We start from the raw sequence: 17,291 nt of genomic DNA, 5'->3' as shown, positions 1-17,291 counted from the left end.
ATTTCACTCATTGTCTCATTCTATTCTTGATTATTTTATTCATTCTTGTCTCATTGTATTCTTGATTCTTTTATTCACTCCCAACATTGTATTAGCACTTAAAAAATTAGTATCCTTGTAATGTATTGATTTTTTCTGGATCCTAGACAAACACTAAAAAAGCAAGCAAGCAACAACAAAACTTCTCCTTCAGAGTTTGGAGATTTAATAAGCTTAGAAGTTTAAAACTACCAGATATTTAATTATATGAAGAGAATAGCATTTGTTTTAAAGTGAGATAATGGAAATTTGTTTGTTTTAAAATTTGAGCCCATATATTTTATCATTCATATTTTTTGCAAGAAATAAATCTTTATTTCTTAATCCACAAATATTTGGCGTAGTAAATTATAACAACATAACATAATCTATCAATACTTAATTAAAAAATTTAACATTTTTGACTGTTCAAAAAGTATCCATATATTAAATAGCATATAATCTTAAATGATAAAAAAGTGATCAAATTTCTAATTTATTTATTGATTGTTACAATTTATTTTGCTTTTAACTTCAAATATCTATAACTTCAATATATTGTGTTTCTTATATTTAAAAATAAAGGATAGAATTCTGAAACCTGAATCATTTCAAAGGTATCAACCATGAAGCTTCAAAATCTCATGGTATCAGAAAAAACATTTAGAGCAGATTTTAAAACATGCAACGAAATTCTGAAATTGAAAAGCTGAGTACTAAAACACATATGAACATGAGTATCCTTTGAAAAGAAGCTGCTATGTAAATACCTCATGAACAGAATTTTCTTGTTTCATTAATGCTTCTGAAATATTTCTACTTACTCCAAATTTTAATGATTCTGAGAAAACTGGATTGAATCAGTTTCTAAAATAAGTAAAATTTGAGAGCTGTGAGAAATTTTATCCAACACATTTTTCTGCATTCATGTTCTAATGTTGAATGAATAAGTTCTTGGTGAATAAAAACTATATTTTTAAGGACACATAATGAACTTGTGCATGGGTAAATTTATATGATGCTTAGGATTCACATTATGATACATCATGTGTGATTTGGATGGAGGCAAAGCCTATTCAAGATTGGTCATTATTTGATATTTGATATCTGAATATTCTGGGGCTGCATTCATGGAATCTCATCATATGTTTAAATTCTCCATATCAAAAGTTAAAAAGTATTTTGAAAACATAGAGTATCTATCCTCAGAGTATTTACTATTTTTTTCTCTTTATGCCAGTTACATAGCTATACAAGCAACTCAGGATCACCTCCATTCTCTTTCTTTATTTAGGGATTAAGACAATTCAAATACGGGCTTCAGCTTCTGCAATAGCCATTTAAGTATTGCAAATTCTTTTAGCTAGGACTCTGTATTGGGATGATGACATAAAGCAAAAGTCTTATCCCCATTATTCCAATAATCGAGGCTTCAATCTCTCCTACCAGTATCCTTGGGATTCCTAGGAAGTTTCATTCATTTTTGCCTCCAGGACATTGATATTTGTAAAGATTACTTGTGAAATATTTTGCCAAATACCGTTCCATTTTGTTAAATATAACAATTTATTATGGTTGAATTCAGGTTATACCTTCTTGGTAGAGATGCTACTTAAGTGACTTGGTGTCCTCAGTAGGTCACATCCTAAAACACATGATGTTACTGATGTGGGCCTTGATTTTGAGGAAGGTAATGTCTGCAGAGTTCTCAACTATTAAGTCAATAATTTTCCCCTTCATTATTAAGAACTCTGTAAGGATATGTTTTAAACTATTAAAATAGATCTTCCCCTTCAATGTTTTATTCAATAGATTTGTATGATTTCTCCCTGAGTTAATGAAAGATATGGTGGTAGCAAAATTAAAATTTCCTAACTTTTATTACCTCTGTGCTTATTGGTTGGCACTCTACAGTAAGAGGAGCTTGTCCCTTTCTTTCGTTCATTTGTCTACCTAATCAAATATTTATTTTATCTATTTGTTTGTGTCTATGTATGGACACCTGGGGCTAATTGTTTTATTTGGTAGTGTATGATCTTTTGTGACTGTTATTCATCTTGCAGTTCAGATTGTCCTGTATTTGGAAAGGATAAACCATTCGAGCTATTTCCTGTGATCTATTCATATGTGCCCAATATTTTTTTAGTACTTTCATTCTGTGAGGCACACTGAAGTATTACAGGCTCAATTATCATATATTATTAAATTTGCTCAGCTATTTTTGTTGTCCTCAGCTTAAATGTTGGTTCAAATTGCATACTCTACCATTACCAGAAGCAAAGTCTCTTCATTTAGTATTCATTATATTCCATCTTATACTTTTTTTGACTATTTTACCATATTTATGTTATTTTTGTAAGAATAATATGAGTCTTCCGAAATCCCTGCACAAATATAAACTACTTACAAATGATAATGAATACATTTCAAAATTAATGTTTATTATTATATTATACAATATATTGTTTTCAATGTGAGAAGTCCCATCTATTGCTTTTTGGTAGTTTGCATGTATCTACTTAATTCTCAATATTTTCTTTTATATTTTAGAACACATTAGCATATCTCTTGGTATACTTTAATCTTAAATTTTTAGAAGAGAGAAAATACAGTTGAAGTATGTAGTAAAAATTGATTTTTATTATTAATTTTGTATAAAGAGTTCTCATATTTTACTGCAAGCAGGTATTATTAAATGAATTTAAGTATCCCTCAAAAATTTGCCACAATAAAATCCTATCTTTCTCTATGGAAATTTTTCTCTGTAAACATCTTGCATTTTGTATTCCTAGCATATTCAAGTTCCTTGTGCCCAAACCTCTGGAGTTCGGTGTTGCACTATGATTTTCCCTTCCTTTTCCCTCATAACCTGGCCCTTCATCCTGATCTCACCATTAATGGTATCTCCCCAAGCAGTAAACCCACATAACTGCAAAGGAACATGAGTGCAAAAGTCTCCAGTGAAGTTTTCCTTTACGGAAATTGGAAATTAGAAGAAAAAATCTCTTTCTAAATGAACTGAACCAATCAATTATTTGACGGCAAACATAAACAATAACCTTTAAAAAGATAACTCTTAGCAGTCGATGACAGCACATTCTTCCTTTTTAATTTTTTCATAAAACCTAAATATATGACAGTATATGAATAACTATGGGATTATGAGAGAAGAGAGGTGGGTTGTTGTTTCTTTGATTGACTAGGGGTCATTCTTCTGAAATGAGAAAGAAAATGGATAACTGAGAGTGTAGCTTTAGAATAATTTAAAATTAAAGCATGATTTTTTAAAATAAATATTTAAGAATAATTACTCAAAAGGAAAGAAATTAAAAATTGTTAGATGTGAAGTCAAACTGGGCATCAAGGAAATAAAATAGATTTATTGAAGAATAAATATTGCCAAGCGGGAAGCCTGGGTTTGATTCCTGGCCCATGCACTTCTCCAAAAATCAAACAAACAAAAAACAGAAGCAAACAAACAAACAAAAAAACAAAAATTCAACTAATGGTGCTACAATAATGGGATACTCACATGGAAAAGGAATGAAATATGATCCCTCCATACAGCAAACAAACAAATTACTAATGACTTGCTTTACTGAAGAAAAGTACTTCTGAATATGTGATAGCTTTAGATATATTGCATGCAATTATTTATGCTGTGTCTGAGGTGTGTTTTCACCTCTAATATAAACTAACATTATGCTTTCCTTACATCACAGACAACATAAAAATTGGAGCAAAACCAATCCTGAGAAAAAGGCAACACTAGTCATTTGCTGAATATGTTTCAGTAACTATACTGAATAGTTCATATGAAAAATGCAGTTTTTTTTAAAAGAGACAATGATACTTAGTCCAAAATGCCAATTTACAATTGTTTAAAATACATTAGGTCTTGCTTTAAATTCTAAAATACGATCTATCCTGGAGAATCTTTTATGTGGGCTTGAAAAAAACTGTATTCTTCTGTTTATCTATTGAGCATTCTATTTGTGTCCAATAGATCTTGATTACCTATAGTGTTCAAGTCTTATATTTCTATTTTGATCTTCAGCATGGATGTCCTGTTCATTATTCAAAGGAGGTAATGCAATTCCACATCATTATTTTGAAATTATCTATTTTTTCCGTCAGTTGATCAATTTTTGTTTCATGTAATTTGAAGGTTTTTTTTATGTGCATATAAATTAATTTTTTATGTCTTTCTGGTATATTGATGATTTTCTCATACAGTATCATTGTTTGGTGCTAGTAAAAATTTTAGTCTTAAAGTATATATTTTTCTGATATTTTTAGAGCCACTATAGCTGTCTTTTTGGTAGTGTTCCCATGGTATTTCTTTGTCCATCCTTTTCATTTCAATCTGATTTTATCTTCCAATCTAAGATGCGTATCTTATAAGCAATAAAAAGATGAATTGGCCTTTTATTAATAATTTCTGCCAATCATTACTTTTTTATTAGAATGTTTAATTTATTTACATTTATTGTAGTTTCTGACAATTACATATGACATTTTGCCATTTGTTTTTAGTATGTATTCTGTGTTTTATATTTCTTTATTTCTTCATTGATGTCTTATTTTGTATTTACTAGATATATTCTACATATAATTTAAACTCCTTGTCACTTATTTCACTGTATTTCTCTGAAGTTTTCCATAGTCATTGCCTTGAGTACTTACAAATAACATTTTATCTTAAAACAGCCTAGTTCAAATTAATAAAATGTAATTTCAGTCATATAAGAAAATCTTTGTGTAATATAACTCTCTTCCCCTCCCCCACCTTTGTACTATCATTGCCATGCAAATTACATCTTTATATATTTTAATCACATCACCATTGTTTTATAACTGTTGATTTATTTAACTGTCATTAAATATGATAAGGGAAGAAAAGTGTTACCAAAACGAACAAACAAACAAAAACCTATTATCCAGTCACAAAAAGGAATGAAGTACTGACATGTTTCAGAATGGATGAATCTTGAAAACATGCTAAATTAGAGATGCTATACACAAAATACCATATGTTGCAAATTCCCAAATAGGCAAATCCATAGAAAAAGGAAAAAATATATATTGATTCTAAGGGTATGGGGAAAGAGAGGATTGAGAGTAAAAACTAATGGGTGTGAGGTTTCCATTTGTGGTGATGAAATCTTCTAAAATATATTATGGAGATGACTTCAAAATAGTGGGAATACACTAAATGCCAAATATATTTATAAAGTCTTAAATATTAACCCAAGAAGTTAGCTTTATCACTGTTCTTTATTTCTTTATGTGGATTTGAATTGTTATCTACTGTATTTTTATGTATTTATGTTTTGGTCCTAAGTACTTCCTTTAATATTTTCACAATGCAAATAAACTAACCACACATTTTCTCAGTTTTTATTTATCTGATTTCTTAGTTTATGGACACTAATTTTGTTGATTATACAATTTTTGATTGACAAATTTTTCTTTCAGTCCCTCTTCCTGGCCTCCATGGTTTTGATAAGAAGCCAACTATGAATCTAATCGTGAAACCCTTCCATGTGATAAATGACTTTTCTCTTTCTGCTTTCAAGAGTTTTTCTTTGCCTTTGGACTTGTGATAGTTTGACTATGATGTGTCTCAATATGGTCTTGAAACATTATTTTCCATCAAATGTGGAACATTTTGGCTGTTATTTATTCGCATACTTTTTTGTCCCTTTCTTTCAATCCCCTCCTTTTGGGGATTCATATTATGAATTATTTTGGTATGCTTGATGGTGATCAACATGATTCTGATGCCCTGTTCCTCTTTCTTCATTCTTTTTGTTTTCTCTTCCTTGAATTGGGCAATCTCAATTCACCTGTCTTCAAGTTTTCTGATTATTTAGTCTGTAATTTAAAACATGCTGTTGAGACTCTTTGGTTATTATTATTTTTTTTCTTTTTAGGTTTTGCATTTTCAACTACTACATTTGGCTCATTTTCTTTATAACATATATCTTTATTGATATTCTGTGGATGAGCCATACCATTCTGTCTCTTTGCATTTCTTATATACTTTGCTTAAACATGAACATTTCAGTTAGTATAATGTGGAAACTCTAGGGAAATTTCCTTCCTTCTCAGGGTTTGTGTCTCTGACATTTTAATGTTGTGACTCAGGATATCTCCACCCCTCCCCCAGAGTCTCTTATGCTTTTATTTATTGTTGTTTTCATTGCTGCTTTTTGTTTGCGTAGTGACTTTTCTGTGCTAATTCTGTAAAGTTGATACTGTTTGTCATTTGTGGCCACTGAAATGTCTTCTCAGTTTTCTTAATGGTTAGCTGAGAGATTTCCTTGAATGTCTTAAAACTGTGAGTTTTACAGTTTATTTTAAGAGTGTTAGGGAATGTTTTTAATGCTTCGGTGGGCAGTTTCCAATTCTCCCTTGGCCTTCATGTCCTATAGGCATCAAACCTCAAGGTCAGCCAGAGGTAAGAGTGTAGGGTGTGTTCATACACACAGCTTGATGCATAAGTGGGGATACTCAGGAATATGTTGGAGGTTTCCAAAGTACCCTATGGGAATCTTACTTCCATTTTTCTGGCTAGACTCTCTTTGCCCTGTTACCACCTCAGACAGCTATGTTGTTAAATAATTTCCACTATTTGTTTCAACAAATGCTCTGAGCATAGGGCTGTTTGCACAGAACACATTCTGTGTCATGTCAAATAAAGACAGGTTCTGAGACTGCAGCTTTCCAGAGAGATGCCAGATATGTCAGGGACAATTCACTGAGGTTTAGGCTTTTTGGGAGATAGAAACTTTTGTGTTTATTCAGCAGTGTCAGGTTACTGGTTTCACAGCTACCTGACTGTGGGGCTGCTGATTTTCAAGGCTACTGCAGAGCTGGGAAAAGGCGCTGGGAATGCGAAAAGTTGAAATGTCATTAAAGCTTGTTGTTCTTACTGAGATTCAATGCCGTTCTTAAGTAAATTGTTCTTTGGGTCATTGCAAGCCTTTAGTTCATTTCCAGAGTTCTGAAAAAGTTGACTTTAGACTTCCCCCCTGCTCAGTGTTCTCAGTTGCTTTCATAGAAGAGAGTATTTTCAGATGTCCTTTCTTTCTGACATTCTAGATTTTCCCTCTAAGTATCACTTTTAAGGACTTTTGCTGTCAATTAACAGATGATGTATTATTATTCTGTTACTGAAATATATGGCTAGGCAGTATTTTACGACATGATATGTAATAGAAGAACAAAGAATGCTAACTATTCTATTTCCTTCCTTATTCCCAGCCTTCTCTTAGACTGATGTGGAAAATTCCAGGAAATAAGATGTCAGCAGAAGTCGCATGTCACCTTTATTCGGTATGGTAGGCTATGGGGAGATAATTTTAAGGTAGCAATAAAGGAGCCACTGATTTTACAAATTGAAAGGCAAAAGTTTGTGTAATTGACTATCTTTACAAGACTGACTCTGGTGCTGAGCTTTGCGGAAAAATATTTTAATTCCCCAGGTTTTTAACTGGCTTTGGAGAGTTTACTTTCATGTTCTGTTGTTCTGGAACCAAGAGGCAAATTTTGGTTGTACACACTATATATAAGAATGTAATTCTTATAATTGGTTGGTTATAAGAGTCTCTCTCCTTAATCCTCTCTGCTTATTCTTCTTAGTTATCAAAGGAAGGTTCACAGGAGAATTTCTCAATATCCATCTGCAAGAAATTTCTTGAATCATGTTGAATTCCTCAAGGTAACCCCACATTAAGAGCTATAAAATCTTAGATTTATTAATGGCATGCTAACTAAGGCATATATTCTAAGTCTACATAAGTGATAGATAGCTCACTTTTTAGTAAGCATTCACAGAGATCGACAATTCACTGCATAGTGAAGCAGTCTTCTTTGTAGCAGAACGATTACTTTTCAAAGAAAGCTTCTGCATGTTCTGTAAATATATAACTGTCTCACTTCCCCTCCTTGCTCCCTAGTCATATGTAAATTTATTAGAGTAGATTTACTCTTGGCATTATTATTTAACAGTAACATTTTCAAAGACAAACTTATTATTCCTCTCAAGAATTCTAACAACCTCTCAGGCAGAGCAGGATGTTACAGAGTTTTAAGATATTTTCCCAAATTTTGCAAATAAAAATTCCCAAAAAATGTGAATCCAGAGGAAATAATGAGGAATAGGACATTATCCTACTTAATTGTATTAAGTGTCTTCTGTTGCAATACTGAATGCTGAATAATTACATCTCTCAGAATTTTGATAACTAAATAAGCCTCTGTAATACTGTTAGAGTACACTGTATAGAAGATGCCAGTAGGCAATATTAAAAATAAACAAAATTGCATGAGAATGGCTTTCGTGTAATTACATTTGCAATGAAAAGCAGCATAAGTGAGGGGCAAATAGGATAAATACAATATTAAATAATTGCCACATATAAAAATGTTTCTTTAGACTTGGGAACCTATCCAAAGTTAAGTGAAAAGAATCTTAAGCTCTAAACCATCCCAGTTTTCACATTGAGAAAAAGTAGAAGCATGACCATTGAGATACAAACATACATGATATTATTAACTATATAACTGCACAATAGTGTTAATTTTGTATTGCTTCATGACAAATTACCACAAATACAGAGGCTTATAACAACACAGATTTAATGTCACACAGTTTCTATGGTCAGGAGTTCTTTTACAACTTGACTGGGTCCTTCTTAGCATCTCACAGACAACAATCTGTGACCAGGACTTGTTTATCATCTGAAGGTTTAAGTGATGATGGATCTGCCACCAAGTTCACTCAAGTTGTTGGAAGAATTATTTTCCTTGTGCTCTTAGGAGTAATGGTCCTGGCTAGCTGGCTGACTGTTGGATGGAGGCCACTCTTAACTCTGAGAGGCAACCATGGTTCCTAGGAGTCTCCTATAGTTCCCTGTCACATGACTTCCATTGGCTGCCTACATCATGTAGCCAGCAAAGGAAAGGTTCCAGAGAAAAATCTGTTAGCAGGATAGAGACTTATATAATATTTTATAATTCCAGCTGTAACATTCCATCACCATTGTTATATTCTGTTGGTTAGAACTAAGTCCCAGGCCTGTCCACCCTAAGGGTAGGGTAATACTCAAGGCACGAACACCAGGGAGTGGGGATCAGAGGGCTCAACACATAGTGTCTCTACCATTCTGGAGATGGATTGCAGTGTGTGATGGTCAGGTTTATATGTCAAGTTGGCTAACCTATAGTACCCAGTTATTCAAACACAAATCTAGATGTTTTGAAGGTATTTCACAGATGTGATTGATATCTACAATCTATTGATTTATGTATAGAAGATAGCTATGATAATCTGGGTGGGTCTAACCCAACCAGTTTAAGGGCCATATGAGCAAAACTGAGGTTTTCCTGTAGAAGTAGAAATTCCATCTGTGGACTATAGGTACTGTCTGAGAGTTTCAAACCTTCCTTTTCTGACAATACTTGATCTAAGGTAGTGTTCACACCTGATCTCAGGAGAATCACGTTCTCTTGGGCACATATGCTCTTGAAAAGAATCTCAACCATTGGTTGCAAACCTTTTCAGTTGTTGTCTCTCAATTATACTGATGGAAGTTTTATTCCCATTCTCACTACTTATAGCTACATATGGTCATACACATTAGAACTCTCATGCATTCTTTGACTGGCATCTTATTTGGCAATACGCTATTTGAGTTCTTCAAGAAGCACACATTAAAGTGAAGTTAGCAGTGTTAACAATATATTAAAGCATAATGCCTTCCTTCTGAAAGATGGAAATGGGGAGAGCAGAATTGGGCAGGGAATACCTCCAAGCCTTGACATTATTAATCTGCTCTAGTAAATAGACCACATCTTGCACAGCATCTGTGATGCAGAATACTACGTAGTTAATCTTGTATAGACTTTGTGTTATTTTCCAGGATACTTTTATTTCTTAGTGGTCAGAATGGTGATTAAAAGGAGATACAACAGACCTCACCTTTCCCAAATGTGTAAGAGCCTTAAGACTGATGAAAATTTCCACCATTCAACCCAGGATGCAATATTGTTTGTGAACTATTGTATTAGTTTTTAGTTGAGATAGGGAATGGGAACAGTTTCAGAGGTTTTATCTAAGTCTTCTCCACTATTAAAGCAGAAGCATTACCCCAGATGCTAAGGACCAATCTCAGAATTCCTAAAATTGCCAAGTGTGTCAGAGTCAATTATGCATTTGGAAACTTTGAAGGTCCACATTGACAATGACTTAAACCAAGCTATCACTGATTACTTGGCCCCTGTATTAAATCATTCTAACACAGAGAGGGAGGGCAGCATGGTACTTCTGGTCTCCAGGAGTCTGGATAGCCAAAAATTCCAGTGTTATCAACCCACATGTCCATAGATCATGTTCGAGAGTTGCAGGTTTTCCCAACGAGTTCTAACATAACAAACTCTACTAAGCATTCAATCATCTTTGAAGCTAAGCAACTCCAACTATTAAATCCCAGGTTTGGTCACTATTTTGATTTGTTAAAGCTGCTAGAATGTAATATACAAGAAATGATTTGGCTTTTACAAAAGGGATTTATTAGGTTGCATATTTGCAGTTCTAAGGCCATGGAAATGTCTGAATTAATGAATCAAAAGAAGGTTATGTTCCCTAAGGAATGGCTGCTGGCATCCTCGGTTCCTCTGTCACATGGGAAGACACGTGGTGATGTTTTCTGGTTTGTCTCTCCTGGGTTCTGTTTTCAAAATGGCTTTCTTAGCTCCCATGGGTCCTTCTTGCTTCTTTGGGATGTTTTATTTCTCTGAGTTCTTTTTATCCTTTATGAGAGGATAAACAGCAAAATGTCTCTGCCTTTTATTGCCTCATAAAAGACTCCATTAAGGGGATTAAGACCCACCTTGAATGGGCTGGGTTACATATCTATGGAAACAACCTAAGCAAAAGGTCCCACCCACAATATGTTTGCCTCCACAGGTATACGTTTAAGGACCATTAGCTTTTCTGGGTCACATTACAGACTCAAACTAGCACACTTCACCTTCTGGACTCCCTAAAGATACGTTCTTTACATGTGCAAAATACGTTAATTCCATTACAATATCACAAAAACTTAAATTGTTTCAGTAACAATATTAAGTACAAAGGCTTATCAAAATCAGTAGCAAGCATGGCTTGTCCTAAGGCAACATTCTCTCTGTCTGTAGATCTGTGAAACTTAGAACAAGTTATGTGCTTCTAATGTGCAAAGGAAGGACAGTCATTGGATAAATCTTCCCATTTCCAAAGGGAGAAATTGAAAGGAAAACATGGATCTCTGGACCCAAACAGTTCCAAAAACCTGCAGGGCAATGCCATTAGATTTCAAAGTCTGAAAGTCATCTACAGAAAGCTGTTTTATCCTCAAGACTTGAGAAAGCAGCAATCCCATTCCTTGTAAGGGCTTGTAAGTCATCCTTGTTCTCTCCAAACACTGGGGTGAGGGCTCTCTAAGTATTGAGGAGCCAAACTTGTTCTCAGTTCCACTCTCTTCAAGTATGAGTGGCACTTCAACTGTCATCTCTGGGACACAGGCTCAACCCTCTCCAAATAGTGCACCCATGGCCAGGTTTTCCCCAATTCCCAAAGAATGTGCTACACCCTCTCCGAGGCCTAGGGAATCAGCACTGTTCCTGAACAACAGGGCAGTCATCCTGGCCTTAAACCCCCAGGCATCTGAGAGTATTGAAGTGGTAGCACTCTTTCTAAATGACAGGAAGGAAAGCTTGCCTTCTGCAGACTCCTGGGCGAATTCTCTGTCTCCATATGCATGATGGGTTCATTCTCCTGGCCTGAGGTATCTTAGCTCCAGAACTTAGCTTCCTTGGTTTTGCCTTTGAGGTATATTTTCCTTCAATCTTTCCTTTTTCTGTCCCTTTCATCTGAATGGCAGTAGTTCTATTCATACAAATCCAACAAAAAAATGGACAATTTAGCATGCATCACACAAGGATCCCAGCCACAAGACAATAGGACTTATTACAAATCATTTCTGGATAACTCCATCTCCAATCCTTACTCCCACTGATGCGGTTGACTTGTTCTTCCATGTTTGGTCAAATCCTCACATGGGATACTAAACTCTGTGGTCTCACTTTCGGAGGCCCAGAATTTTAAAGACCATCAATTCCTGGTTTCTTTGTACCCAAGAGTTTACTTCTCAGCTTATTCACTTCCTCTCTCATTTTAGTATGATTCAAGGTGAAGCCAGGCTGCATTTTACAAATGTATTTTGGAAATTTCCTCAGGTAGATATCCAAACTCATTACCTTCAAATTATACTTTCCATCCAGTACCAGTACTCAATTTTTCCATATTCTCTGCCACTTTAAAACAAGGATCACCTTTCTTCCAGTTTGCATTGATACATTCATCATTCCTCATGAGAATTCCTCATCAGTCCTCATGAGAATCATCTTTAGAGTCCATATTTCTGCCAATAGTCCCTTCAAAGCAATCAACGCCTTTCCTATCGAACTTTTCTAAATTCTTCCAGAATCTTCCCCTTATCCATTTATAAAGGCAGTCCAGCATGTTCTGGTATTTGAAAATCACAGCACACCACTCCTGTTACCAAACTCTGTTTCAATATTTAGAGATGCTGTAGGCAATATGCCAGAAATGGATTGGCTTTTACAATGGGGATTTATTAGATCATGAAAAGGTCCAAATTAAGGCGTCAAGAGGGGGCCAACTTCTCTGAGGAAAGGCTTTTGGCATTCAGGTTCTTCTGTCATGTGGGAAGGAACATGGAGATGCTTACTGTTCCTTTCTTTCTTGATTCTAGGGTTTAAATTGGCTTTCTCAGCTCCTGTGGGTGCCTCTTACTTCTTCTGAGGTGTTTTCTTTTTCTGGGCTCTCTCCAATACCTCGTGCCTTTTGTTCTTTCAGAATTTATAGGACTCCAGCAAACAGTAAAAGATTAAGACCCATTTTGAATGGGCTGAGTCACATCTCCATGAAACAACTAAGCAAAATTTCCTACCCACAATAGGTCTCTTCCCACATGGAAGCATTAAAAGAACATAGGATTTTCTTGGGTAACATAACAGATTCAAACTAGCATACTCTCTCTCTTTTTCTCTTTCTCCCCCCCCCCCATACTTACATACTTATATGTGTGTATGTATATATATATTTACATATACATATATATAGTTTTGTTGTTGTTTTGTTTTCTGGGTCTATGAATTGTTTACTCTAATTCTTTCATATCAAGGAGATCAGAAAATATTTGTTGTTTTGGTCTGGCATATTTCACTTGACATGATGTCTTCAAGGGCCTTCCATGTTCTTAAGTGCATGAGAAATTCATTCTTTTTTTACAGCTGACTAATATTCTGTTGAATGTACACTACATTTAGTTTATTCATCCAACTATTGAGACTGAGATTGCTTCCATACTTTTGTAATTGTGAATAATGCTACTATGAACATTAAAGTGAAAATATCTGTTCAAGTCCCTGCTTACAATCCTTTTGGGTTTATACCAAGGAGTAGATATACCAGGTTATCAGGTAAGTCAATTACTATATGAGGAATTGCCAAACTGTTTTCCACAGTGGTTGAACCATTTTTCATTTGCACCAAGAATGAATGAGAATTCCTATTAAGCCTCGTTCTCTGAAGCACTATTTCCTTTTTTTAGTAGTAACCATCCCAATGGTTGTGAAATGATATCTTATTATGGTTTTATTTTACATTTCCCTAATAGCTAGTGATGTTGAACATTGTTACATGTTTATTTAGCCATTTATATATGCTTTTTGTTCATTTCTTAATTGGGTTGTTTGTCTTTATATTGTCGAGTTGGACCATTTATTTATATATTCTGGACATGAAACCCTTCTTGGATATGTTGTTTCCAAATATTTTCTCCCAATGAGTAGGTTTTATTTTCATTTTCATAATAAAGTAATTCAATGTGTAAAATTTTCATTTTAATCGGGTTCCATTTATCTATTTTTTCTTTTGTTGCTTGTGTTTTGGGTGTAAATTCTATGAAACCATTGCCTAACACAAGATCCTGAGAATCCTTTCCAATTTTCTTTTAGGAGTTTTACAGTCCTGGTTATTATTTTTAAATCTGTGATCCATTTTGAATTAATTTTTGTGTATGGTGTGACATAAGGTTCTTCCTTCATTCTTTTGCCAATAGATACCCGGTTCTCCCAGTACCATTTTTTGAAAATACTATTCTTCCCCAATTTAGTGGACTTGGAAGTCTTGTCAAAAATCAATTGGCCATCATTGCAAAGCCAAGAGCATCTATTTCTGGACTCTCAATTTGATTCAATTTTTTTTATATATCTTTCCTATGCCAGTATCATACTGTTTTGACAACTATAGCTTTGTAACAAGCTTTAAAGTAAAAAACTGAATTGTCCAACCTGTGCTTTGTTTTTAAAGGTGTTTTTGTCTATTCAGGGCAATTTATCCTTCCAAATAAATTTGATAATTGGCTTTTCTATTTCTGCAATATCAGCTATTAGGGTTTTGATTGAAATTGTATTGAATCTGCAAATCATTTTGGGTAGAACTGATATCTTAATGATATTTATTCTTCTAATCCATCATCATGGAATGTACTTCCATTTATTTAGTCTTCTTTGCCTGGATGTTTTATCTATTGATGAAAGTGATGTATTAAAATCTCCAACTATTGTTGGTCTATGTATTTTTGGGCACTGTGATTAGGTTAATGCATATTTCTGACTGTTATTTCTATTTGGTGGATGACCCCTTTTAATAATATATAGTGTCCATCCTTTTCTCATAATGACTTCTGTCTTAAAGTCTATTTTGTCTGATATTGGTATAGCTACCCCAGGTTTTTGGTTATTATTTGCATAGAATATCTTTATTCAACCTTTTGCTTTCAACTTATTTGTGTCTTTGGGTCTAAAGTGAGTTTCTTATAAGTAGCGTATAGTTGGATCATGTGTTTTATCCATTCTGCCAGACTTTGTCTTTTGATTGTGGAATTTGATCCATTAACATTAAGTGTTATTACTCAAAAGCATTATTTCATCCATTCTGTCCTTTGGTTTTAATATGTCATCTTTTTCTGTCTCTGTTTTCATTTATTGCAGCCTCATTTTCTGTATAGCTGGTTTTTTTATGATGTATCTGACATGTTTCTCATTTATGTTTCTGTGTACTTTTTAAAGTACATTATTTGTGTCACCCTGGGAATTGTATTGCCCAATCTACATCTATAACCTACTAATTTGAAAAGATACCAACCTAGCTTCAATAGGATACATGTTGTCTGCTCACATTTCCCTGGTTCCCTTCTTTTTGCTGTTTGGTTCCACTTTATCTCTTTACATTTTGCCTGCCCATTATCAGGAAATATGCCTCTTTCTTGTTCAACAGTATTCTGTCTCTTATAAGATTTAAAGAGTAGAGGTATATATTGAGGATACAGTATTTTTGGGTTTTGAATGTATCCTTTACTTATCCTTGCCTAAGATCTTCATTTCTTCACACTACTCCAAACCACTCTCTCCTCTCTCTAACTTTCCAACTGCAGATTATCCTTTAATAATTCTTGTAGGGAAGATTTTTGGTTGTAAAATCTCCCAGTTTCTGTGTATCTGTGAATATTCATGTTTGAAGAATAGTATTTCTGAATAAAGACTTTTTGGCTAGAAAATTTTCTCTTTCAGTACCCTAAATATATTATACCACTGTCTTCTCACTTCCATGGTTTCTGCTGAGAAATTGGCACTCAGTGTTATTGAGGATTCCTTGTATGCGATAAATCCTTTTTCTCCCACTTCTTTCACAATTCTCTCTTTATCGTTCACATTTGACATCCTGATTAGTATGTGTCTGATAGCAGGTCTGCTATAATTTGTTCTTTGTGAAGTACATTGTATTTCTTGGACATGTATATTTATATCTTTCATAACAGCTGGGAAATTTTCAGCTATTATTTACACAAGTATTCTTTCTGTCCCCTTTCCCTTTTCTTCTACTTCTGGAATGCTTATGGTAAATATGTGTGTTTTCAAATCCCTGAGACACTGCTCCATTTTTTTTTTTTTTTTTTTTTTTAAAGGAAAGACAGAGAGAAGGAAGGAAGGATAGAAGGAAGGAAGGAAGGAAGAAAGGGAAACATTTTTAAACATTTTCTTGTTTTATTGTATTTTGTTTTTCCGTTTTTTGTTACATGGGCTGGGGCCGGGAATCGAACCGAGGTCCTCCGGCATAGCAGGCAAGCACTTTGCCCGCTGAGCCACCGCGGCCCGCCCTGCTCCATTTTTCTGCTCTTTTCTCTTTCTGTTCTTCTAATTATACACTTTTGATTGTCCGCTTCTCTAGTTCATGGATTTTCTTTCCTGTTCAAATCTGTCTGCTGTTGTATGCCTCTAGTGTATTGCTAATCTCTATTATTTTACATTTCATCCCCATAATTTCTGTGATGTTTCTTTTTATAATCTAAAATTCTTATTTATCATCACACATTATCTTCTAAATATCCTTTAGCTCTGTATCCACATTTTCTTTGATCTTCTTGAAGTGATCTAGTAGATTTGTTTGAGGTTCTTATGGTTTTGCCAGATATTGCTTGTTGATCAAAGTTTCTTTGGGGAGAATGCATCCCTGGAACTTCTCATTCATCTTGATTGGGGCAGATCCTATCATTACATTCCATGCATATAATTTGAGAACCTGTAAAATGTAAAGTGGAGTTACATACAAAAAAATACTATAGAATAGTACTAGCATTTATAATTACCCATAAGTTTACTTTTACTAGAGGTCGTTATTTCTCTGTGAGCTTTGTTCCACTGTCTGGCATCCTTTACCTTCAGTCTGAACAGCTTCCATTAGCATTGCTTGAGCAGTGGATCTAGTAGTGATGAATTTCTTCACCTTTTGTTTTTCTGGTAATGTCTTAATTTCTCCTTACATTTTTTAAATCTGTCTTTAAGATGCTTCTGCCTATAGGGCAAGTTCTCAGAATGTGGGCCACACACAAGTTCCCTGTTTCAGTCTTTCAAGTTGCCTCCTGATAGACTGGCACTGGCATATAGGCAGCACAGTATGCTCATAGGGGTTGCACTGCTGTCTTCAGAACTTAGCTTACATTGTAAACTAAGAGCCCACAATGTAATCAAGGGCTGTCACCACACTACATTAAGGAGGGGATGGGTAAGGACCAGGCAAGGGTGCCATGAGTGTCTTCAACTGCTTTTAAAGCTACTGTTTTTTTTTTTTTTTTTTT

The 17,291-nt window shown here is 34.4% G+C and overlaps 1 long non-coding RNA gene across 1 annotated transcript in view; it reads left to right on the top strand.

Annotated features, from left to right (window-relative positions):
* The first annotated feature begins 7,287 nt into the window (after positions 1-7,287).
* Positions 7,288-17,291, top strand: part of LOC143646169 (uncharacterized) — a 68,512-nt gene continuing 58,508 nt past the window's right edge. Inside the window, exons 1-2 of the long non-coding RNA XR_013157357.1 lie at positions 7,288-7,359; positions 7,666-7,744. This is a non-coding gene — a long non-coding RNA (uncharacterized LOC143646169). The remainder of the gene's footprint in view (positions 7,360-7,665; positions 7,745-17,291) is intronic.

This window comes from Tamandua tetradactyla, chromosome 9, assembly GCF_023851605.1.
Source record: "Tamandua tetradactyla isolate mTamTet1 chromosome 9, mTamTet1.pri, whole genome shotgun sequence".
In the NCBI taxonomy this organism is placed as follows: domain Eukaryota; kingdom Metazoa; phylum Chordata; class Mammalia; order Pilosa; family Myrmecophagidae; genus Tamandua; species Tamandua tetradactyla.
This window is presented reverse-complemented; position numbering and strand designations above follow the sequence as displayed.